The following is a 10,145-nucleotide window of genomic DNA, read 5'->3' on the forward strand; positions in this document are numbered from 1 at the left end:
CCGGCAACGACGCCAGAAATCCTTCTTGCCACCTCTTGAGCACTGCGTTGGTTTTCCCTTGAAGAGGAAAGGGTGATGCAGCAAAGTAGCGTAAGTATTTCCCTCAGTTTTTGAGAACCAAGGTATCAATCCAGTAGGAGATAACACGCAAGTCACCTAGTACCTGCACAAACAATCAAGAACCTCGCAACCAATGTGATAAAGGGGTTGTCAATCCCTTCACCATCACTTGCAAAGTGAGATCTCATAAAGATAGTAAGGTAAATATTTTTGGTATTTTTGTTGTATAGAATGGAAAGTAAAGACTGCAAAAATTAAACGAGATGCAATGTAAATAAAAAGAGATGCAATATAATAAGAAAGATACCCGGGGGCCATAGGTTTCACTAGTGGCTTCTCTCATGATAGCATGTTTTACGGTGGGTCAAATTACTGTCGAGCAATTGATAGAAGAGCACATAGTTATGAGAATATCTAGGCAATGATTATGAATATATGCGTCACGTTCATGTTAAGTAGACCGAAACAATTTTGCATCTACTACTGTTACTCCACACATCGACTGCTATCCAGCATGGATCTAGAGTATTAAGTTCATAGGAATAGAGTAATGCATTAAGCAAGATGACATGATGTAGAGGGATATACTCAAGCAATATGATATAAACCCCATCTTTTTATCCTCGATGGCAACAATACATTACGTACCATGCTGCCCCTACTGTCACTGGGAAAGGACACCGCAAGATTGGACCCAAAGCTAAGCACTTCTCCCATTGCAAGAAAGATCAATCTAGTAGGCCAAACTAAACCGATAATTCAAAGAGACTTGCAAAGATATCAAATCATGCATATAAGAGTTCAGAGAAGAACCAAATATTATTCATAGATAAACTTGATCATAAATCCACAATTCATCGGATCTCGGCAAACACACCGCAAAAAGTATTACATCGAATAGATATCCAAGAACATCGTGGAGAACTTTGTATTGAGAACCAAAGAGAGAGAAGAAGCCATCTAGCTAATAACTATGGACCCGAAGGTCTATGGTAAACTACTCACACAACATCAGAGAGGCTATGGTGTTGATGTAGAAGCCCTCCGTGATTGATTCCCCCTCCGACAAATCGCCGGAAAAGGCCCAGATGGGATCTCACGGGTACAGAAGGTTGCAGCGGTGGAAAAGTGGTTTCTTGGCTCCCCCTGATGTTTCTAGGGTATAAGAGTGTATATAGGCAAAATAAGTACGTAGGTGGAGCTCCATGGGGCCCACGAGGGTGGGGGCGCACCTACCCCCCTGGGTGCGCCCTCCTATCTTGTGGACGCCTCACGGAGTTCCAAACTTCCACTCCAAGTCTCCTGGTTTGCTTTTGTTCCAAGAAAGATCATCGCGAAGGTTCTGTTCCATTTGATATTCCTTTTCTACGAACACTAAAATAGGCAAAAAAACAGAAACTGGCACTAGGCCTCCGGCTAATAGGTTAGTCCCAAAAATAATATAAAAGAGCATATTAAAGCCCATTAAACATCCAAAACAGATAATATAATAGCATGGAACAATCAAAAATTATAGATACGTTGGAGATGTATCAGGCGCTCTCTGTGGACGGATCTTTCTCGACAGCAAATCCTCTAGCTTATATTGGCACTTTTCTAGGGAGTACTCTTTTCTGAAAGAAGCACCAATCTATATTTCTTTATTTGTACATAGTGTCACAACTTTGTTTTTGGTCCAGAGCTATTTTAGGGTGATTGGCGTAGTACTCGGAGACTAATTGTAAGCATGATTTTCATTAGCTGTCACACTGATTGTAAGCATGAGCAGATGGAAGATTAGGTTAATGGAAGCTTACCATAAACCCTATCGCCACCTTTGAAATGAGGCAAGCATCGAGGGAACCATGGAGAACGGCGGGGACGCAACGTCGCACCATCCGGCCTCCTCTTGCGGTGGGAGAACGAATACTCCTGTGGCTCCAGCTGGCTCTGCACCCTCATGGACGGCACACCGTACTCGATCCATTCGTTATCCTCTGGATGCTCGACCTTCGACCTGTACGCCCACAACCTCCGCCTGACTTTTGCCTCAAGGGGGTGGTTTTGCAATGGAGAAGAGGGAGAGGCGAGATGGTGGTCTTGCAATGGAGAAGAGGGAGAGGCGAGATGGTGGTCTTGCAATGGAGAAGAGGGAGAGGCGAGATAGTGGTTTTGAAATGGAGAAGATGGAGAGGAGAGGGGATGGTTTTGCAATGGAGTAGAGGGAGACGCGAGATGGTGGTTTTCGAATGGAGATGACGGAGAGGAGAGGAGGTGGTTTTGCAATGGAGAAGAGGGAGAGGAGCACGCGACAGCGATTTAGGATCGGACAAGAGGGCCGACGCCTGTGACTGGATCAAAATAGAAATCAATTTACCCTTCAATTAAGAATACGACCCCGCATTAACTATTCTCCCTTTTATTCCGGGTCATAATTGACCATGATTTTCGCAAATAAAATATATGTTATATGTTGCAAAAATAATATAAATTGAAAGTAGATTCAGATACGAACCACACGATACAATTTTTGGTCACATGCATTCACATTTCTCTTGTCAAATACAGTACGTGGTCAAACTTTGACCCAAAATACGCAAAACAAAAAATACTTCCAAGACCAACGCTGCTCATGTCCTCTTAAACCACCACCGCTCCTCTCATGTTCCAATCTAAATCCAGCGCCGCTCCTCTCCTCTTCCGTTTCAAAACCACCGCCCCTCCTCTCCTGTTCCAATCCAAAACTAGCGCCGCACCTCTCCCATTCTAATCCAAAACCAGCGCCGCTCCTCTCCTCTTCCATTCAAAAACCACCGCCGACGAGTGAAGGTGTTGTGGAGAAGTAGATCGATGGAGGAGTACAACTGATACATGAGGATCGCAGACGGCGACCCTGTGAAGCTAGCTAGGATGTTAGAGATACAGTCTTGGTTTGACACAAGGACCAACTAGCAGCGACGGCGACACCCATGTCCAAATATATGCAACAGAGCGAAAAGGCAGCGATACTCCTGAAGAGAGTCACGTGGGAGTACATAGAGATGCTCCTTTGGGCCATGGAGGAAACAGATTCATTGAATCTGACCGTGAGGCAGTGTTGGTGGGAGTATCGATCCAAGATGGAGCATCCACCAGAGATTGAAGGATCGAGCATCTACAAGGTGTCGTTTGTGAGGATGTCGTGCCAAAGAGAGCCGGTGGAGTCTTCGTCGACCGAACCCAACTACAAGAGGAGAAAAGCAGTTGGCTCGGCGATATTTCCCCGCCATCCTCTCCCTCGCCGTTCACATCATCTCATGGGGCGGCTGTCTATCGCCAAGGAATAGGAGGGGACTGCCCCCCAACCCAATAGTCGGGCAGGTTGTGAATTGTCAGGAGGAGCTTAGGGTTGTCAGTATTTGCAGGTTGTGAATTGTGTTTTGTGTTGTGTATTTTGAGAGTACTTTAAGATATGAATGTCTTTTGAATTTCAAATTTGCAGTATCAAGCATATGGAGTATTTTATGAATTCTAGAGATATGTTTTTAGCACTTAAAAATGTAGTTTCATATAAAAGTGCAGACAATGTGATTCTCAAAGAAGAAACTACAAGTTTTAGTTTCAGATAATAAACTCCAAGTTTCATAGGCAGAGCATTTATATTAACACACCCTTTTCAAACAGGGATAACATCATGTTGGAAGTTTTAATCATGGTGAAAAATGGAACTATCAGTCAGTTAACATCATCCTGATCAACATTCATGCATAGCACATCCTCATATGATGCGCAGTCAAAAAGATATGCTATTTTCAAAATGCCCACACAATGTCGAGTGTGCAAAAAATAGAGAAAACGAGGGATGAAGTTTTGGCAAGTGTTGGACGTGGTGTGCGTAGATGACAATGGTGACTCACATGGCAATAATGGCAGTGGCAAAAAATTTGGAGATATTTTCGCTGCATCAGGTGGAATCGAACCCGGGCGGAACAGCGGTCAGGTACTGTCACTTGGCCACTGGGCTAGTTTAGTAGTTTCGATAGAAATAAGGCACAACATCTAGCATGCCTTCCCCGACTCCGGTGGTTCGTCCTTGTCCTCCGCCTTTGTGCGCTCGATGCGGCACCGCTGTCTGCCATTGTGAACATGCTGAACAAACGAGAGGAATCTAGAGAGGACTTTACGTGGAGAGGCGGACAATCGGGACCCACCAGGTCTATGGTCGTACGCAAGCAAGTGCCTCATTGAAAAAAATACTTCCTCCTAATGCTATACTAACGTTGGGCCCCACAGATTTGTCAACATATTTACATTTTTTGAGGTGTTTCAACGTAGTTACTAAAGGAGATAGATTTATAACGAAGCGGGGAGCTGGCAGGTATCATTTATTATCAATGGGCCAGCAAGTATCTGCTGTGTTGTGGGCTGCCCCGTCTAGGCTTTATTTTTTAACATGTGCAGCCCATGACATGTTGGTTTGTATTTTCTTGAGGGTCGTCATGTATCGACCGGCCCATGGACCTCCCATCCTAGGTTTTATTTTTCCTAAAACATCTGCAACCCAACTTATGTATTTTTTGAAGAAAATGTCGAGGTCTGTTCTATTTTTCTATATAAGAACAAGAACGCCAGGTCCAACTTATGTTTCCCTTCTAACTATATTATATATATTTATATTATTTTATATGTTATTATATATTATTGTTATTGTCATCATATATTTAACAGATACTCATATATATAAGAAAACAATATCCCACGTCTTATTAACTTATAAAAATAATTTTTTAACAATAAAATCTTGGATTTTTTACATTAAGGCAAAGAAAATCCTGGTGATTGTGTACAAAATATTGGTAATGTTTAAGGACCAATGTAATAATAAATCACTTATTATTTAAATATATTTATAACAAAATGCTCAACCCCTGTTTATTTTTTTGATAACATTGTTGCGCCCAACCCAACATTATAATTAGAACCAGCCTAGCAAAACCGTGTATTTCGAGAAAGTGCAAATGGGCTTTAATTTTTTAGGAAAAAATAAATGGGCCGCATCGATGCTACATTGTTTGTTCAGCCGGCCCAGCAAATTTGTGTGTTTCGAGAAAGTGGAAACGGGCTGTAGTTTTTAAAAAATGGGCCGCATGGACGCTACATTATTTGTTCACCCAGCCCAGCAAATGGACTGTAATTCTCTAAAAAAGATCAAATGGACTGTGTAGAGGAATTAACTCAGGCAATATGATTAAAACCCCATCTTTTTATCCTTGATGGCAATAATACAATACGTGCCTTGCTACCCCTACTGTCACTGGGAAAGGACATCGCAAGATTGAACCCAAAGCTAAGCACTTCTCCCATTGCAAGAAAAACCAATCTAGTTGGCCAAACCAAACTGATAATTCAAAGAGAATTACAAAGATATCAAATCATGCAAAAAATAATTCAGAGGAGATTCAAATAATATTCATAGATAAGTTGATCATAAATCCACAATTCATCGGATCTCAGCAAACACACCGCAAAAAAGTATTACATCGAATAGATCTCCAAGAACATCGAGGAGAACATGGTATTGAGAATCAAAGAGGGAGAAGAAGCCATCTAGCTACTAGCTATGGACCCATATGTCTGTGGTAAACTATGCACGCTTCATCGGAAGGGCAATAGGGTTGATATAGAAGCCCTCCGTGATCGAATCCCCCTCTGGCAGGACGCTGGAAAAGGCCCCTAGATGGGATCTCATGGGTACAAAAGGTTGCGGCGGTGGAAAAGTGTTTTCATGGCTCCCCCTGTTGGTTTGGGGATATATGGGAATATATAGGTGAAGAAACTAGGTCAGGAGGTGCACGAGGGGCCCACATGGGAGGGGGCATGCCCTACCCCCTGGGCGCGCCCTCCGTCCTTGTGGCCGCCTCGTGGCTCCTTCGACTTGATCTCCAAGTCTCTGGTGTGTCTTCTGGTCCAAGAAAAATCATCGCGAAGGTTTTATTCCGCTTGGATTCCATTTGGTATTCCTTTTCTGTGAAACTCTAAAACAAGGAAAAAACAAAAACTGGCACTGGGCTCTAGGTTAATAGGTTAGTCCCAAGAATAATATAAAATAGCATATTAATGCATATAAAACATCCAAAACAGATAATATAATAGCATGGAACAATCCAAAATTATAGATACATTGGAGATGTATCAGAGTACATAGCCGCTTCGAAAGCAGCAAATGAAGGAGTCTGGATGAACGAGTTCATATCCGATCTAGGTTTAATACCTAGTTCATTGGGTCCAATGAAAATCCTTTTTGACAATACTAGAGCAATTGCCTTAGCGAAGGAATCCAGATTTCACAAAAGAACCAAACACATCAAGAGATGCTTTAACTCCATCCATTATCAAGTCAAGGAGGGAGACATAGAGATTTGCAAAATACAGACGGATCTGAATATTGCAGACCCGTTGACTAAGCCTCTTCCACGAGTAAAACATGATCAGCACCAAGACTCCATGTGTGTTAGAATCATTACAATGTAATCTAGATTATTGACTCTAGTGAAAGTGGGGGACTGAAGGAAATATGCCCTATATGCAATAATAAAGTTGTCATTTTGTATTTCCTTATTCATGATAAATATTTATTATTCATGCTAGAATTGTATTGATCAGAAACCTTAATACATGTGTGAGTACATAGACAAACACTGTGTCCCTAGTGAGCCTCTACTTGACTAGCTCGTTGATCAAAGATGGTTAAGGTGTCCTAACCATGGACATGAGTTGTCATTTGATAATGGGATCACATCATTAGGAGAATGATGTGATGGACATGACCCATCCGTTAGCTTAGCATATTGATCATTCATTTTTATTGCTATTGCTTTCTTCATGTCAAATACATATTCCTTCGACTATGAGATAATGCAACTCCCGGATACCAGATGAATACCTTGTCTGCTATCAAATGTCACAACGTAACTGGGTGATTATAAAGATGCTCTACAGGTATCTCCGAAGGTGTTTTTTGGGTTGGCATAGATCGGGATTAGGATTTGTTACTCTGAGTATCGGAGAGGTATCTCTGGGCCCTCTCAGTAATACACATCATAAGAAGCCTTGCAAGCAAAGTGACTAATGAGTCGGTTGCGGGATTATGTATTACAGAACGAGTAAAGAGACTTTACGGTAATGAGATTGAACTAGGTATGAAGGTACCAACGATCGAATCTCGGGCAAGTGACATACCGATGACAAAGGGAATTACGTATGTTGTCATAACGGTTCGACCGATAAGGATCTTCGTAGAATATGTAGGAGCCAATATGAGCATCCAGGTTCCGCTATTGGTTATTGACAGTAGAGGTCTCTCGGTCATGTCTACATAGTTCTCGAACCCATAGGGTTCGCACGCTTAACGTTCGTTGACGATTTAGTATTATATGAGTTATGTGATTTGGTGACCGAATGTTGTTCGGAGTCTCGGATGAGATCACGGACATGACGAGGAGTCTCAAAATGGTCGATAGGTAAATATTGATATATAGGATGATAGTATTCGGACACCGGAAGTGTTCTGGAGTGTATCAGGTATTTATCGGAGTACCGGGGGGTTACCGGAACCCTCGGGGGGAATAATGGGCCATATGGGCCATGAGAGGGGAGGACACCATCCCACAAGGGGTGTCATGCCCCCTATGGCAGGAGGCCGATCGGGAGAAGGAATAGGGGGTTCGGCCCCACGTTCCTTCCTCCCTTCCCTCTTCCCTTTTCCTCTCGGGTAAAATAAGGAAGGGGCGCCACTTGGGAAACCCCAAGTAGGATTCGGATCCTACTTGGGGCGCCCCATGGCTGCCTGTCCTCCCCTCCCACCTATATATATGTGGGGAGGGGGTCACCTAGAACACACAACAATAATCGTTAGCCGTGTGCGGCGCCCCCCTCCATAGTTTACACCCCCGGTCATAGTTTTGCGGTGCTTAGACGAAGCCCTGCGAGAATCACTTCACCATCACCGTCACCACGCCGTCGTGCTGATGGAACTCATCTACTACCTCGACACCTTGCTGGATCAAGAAGGCGAGGGACGTTATCGAGTTGAACATGTGTAGATCTCGGAGATGTCGTACGTTTGGTGCTTGATTGGTCGGAGCTAGAAGAAGTTCGACTACATCAACCGCGTTGTCAAACACTTCTGAGGGTACATGGACACACTCTCCCCCTCGTTGCTATGCATCTCCTAGATAGATCTTGCGTGAGCATAGGAAAATTTTGAAATTGCATGCTATGTTTCCCAACATTTATAGCCTCCACACAAAATCCAGCCGTTACACACATTTGACCCAACTCGGTCAAACGGAATAGAGGAACTTGATGAGACCGATCTAGTTCAAAATTTGAATGTTTGGAATCTCGGTGGGACCGATGTGCTAGGGTTAGGGAAAAACCTCATCTCGGTGAAGTCAATTGCTTAAACTCAGTGAGACTGATTTCAGCAAAGAGCAAACAGAGAGTTGGTCAACAAAACTCGGTGGGACCGATTGAATATTTCGGTGAGACCGGAATAATTGCAACAGGTAATAGAGAGTTTGCATGCCCATCTCAGTGAGACTGAGATCCGTATCAGTGTGACCGATGAGTTAGGGTTTCTGGCAACGGCTAGGTCAAGTGAACTCGGTGGCGCCGGGTAGATCATTTCGGTGGGGCCGAGTTTGACTTTGAGTTTTGGACATATTTAGAAATGAGAAAGTGGTTGAGGGTTTTTGAGCAATATCACTAAGCACTTTGAGCAAGTAGGCCATTAAGCAACACCTCATCCACTTTTAAAAGTATTGGCTTTCCTATGGACTCAATTTGATCTTGGATCACGAAAATATAAATGAAGAGTCTTGAGCTTTTGCCAATATGTGTCCTTAGCATTTTGAGGGGTCCACTTCTCTAGTCCATGACATGCCAATCATAGAACTTTCTGAAATATTTAAATTGAATGGATATTGGTTCAATGAGCTATATGTTGTTAGCAATTACCAAAACCACCCGAGGATTAGTTGCACTTTCAGACCCATCAGCATTGAGTTTCCTCTCAAATGCAATACCCTCTTTCCTAGGGTTCCTATCAAGGATCTTCTTTTTAAGCACATCACAAAGAGCCCGGCTCCCTTTGAGGCTTTTGTACATGATGGTCACATAGAATTACTTCAACCCTGTATTTTCATCAATGACACTTGTGGTATCCTCAGATGAGGGATTTGTGACCACGGAAATAGTTGACGAATTTGCAGCAATAGAAGCATTCGAACTTTCAGGTGAAGAATTAGCAGATTCTTGTTCAATGCACTTCAAACATGGTGGAATGAATTCTTCCTGAGCGGAACTGATCTGTTGATCTATAGAGCAAGCAAAGAATCATTTTCCCTTTGAAGATCATCATGACTCACCCTTAGTTTCTCAAGATCTTGCTTTCTTTGAATAAATTCATAAGAAAGCTTCTCATGATTGTCTAAGAGTGTTTCATGACGACCTTGAAGGTTATCAAACTTAGACTGTAGTTTTTTTACCAATGAAAACAGCAGGAGAGACTCGTACTGTTGTTTTTATTAAAATGTTAACATGAGGTTCACATTAGGGACATGATTATCAAACTTGGACTGTAGTCGTTGAAGATTATCAGTAAGGGTTTGGGCTCAGCTCATTTCCTCACCCGACAGGTCATCGCTTTTGTCTAGCAAATTTTGAATCCTTTCCAAAGCTTTTTGTTGTTTAGTGGCAATATTAGCAAGCTTGGAATAGCTAGGTTTGAGGTTTTCATCAGATTCATCTTCACTAGATTCATATGAGGGATATTCAAGTACCTTGGCACCTGTTTCCATAAGGCATGGTGTTGAAGAAGATGATGATTCAGGTTCGAAAGTCATCATTTTGAGTGATTCCTTAAACTTGAGGAGTCAGGGATCCTGACGAGTTCGATGACCTTCATATACGTCAGAGATTCGGTCCCAGATAAGCTTCGCATTGCAAAGATGCATAATGCACCTAAACTCATCTCTGGATAGGTAGGAGCAGATGATATCCCTCGGCATAGTGTCCAGCCAAGAGTACTTGCGAATGTGATCAGCCTGTGCCATCTTGCATAGATC

The sequence above is a fragment of the Triticum aestivum genome, chromosome 7A (genome assembly GCF_018294505.1).
Source record: "Triticum aestivum cultivar Chinese Spring chromosome 7A, IWGSC CS RefSeq v2.1, whole genome shotgun sequence".
Lineage (NCBI taxonomy): Eukaryota > Viridiplantae > Streptophyta > Magnoliopsida > Poales > Poaceae > Triticum > Triticum aestivum.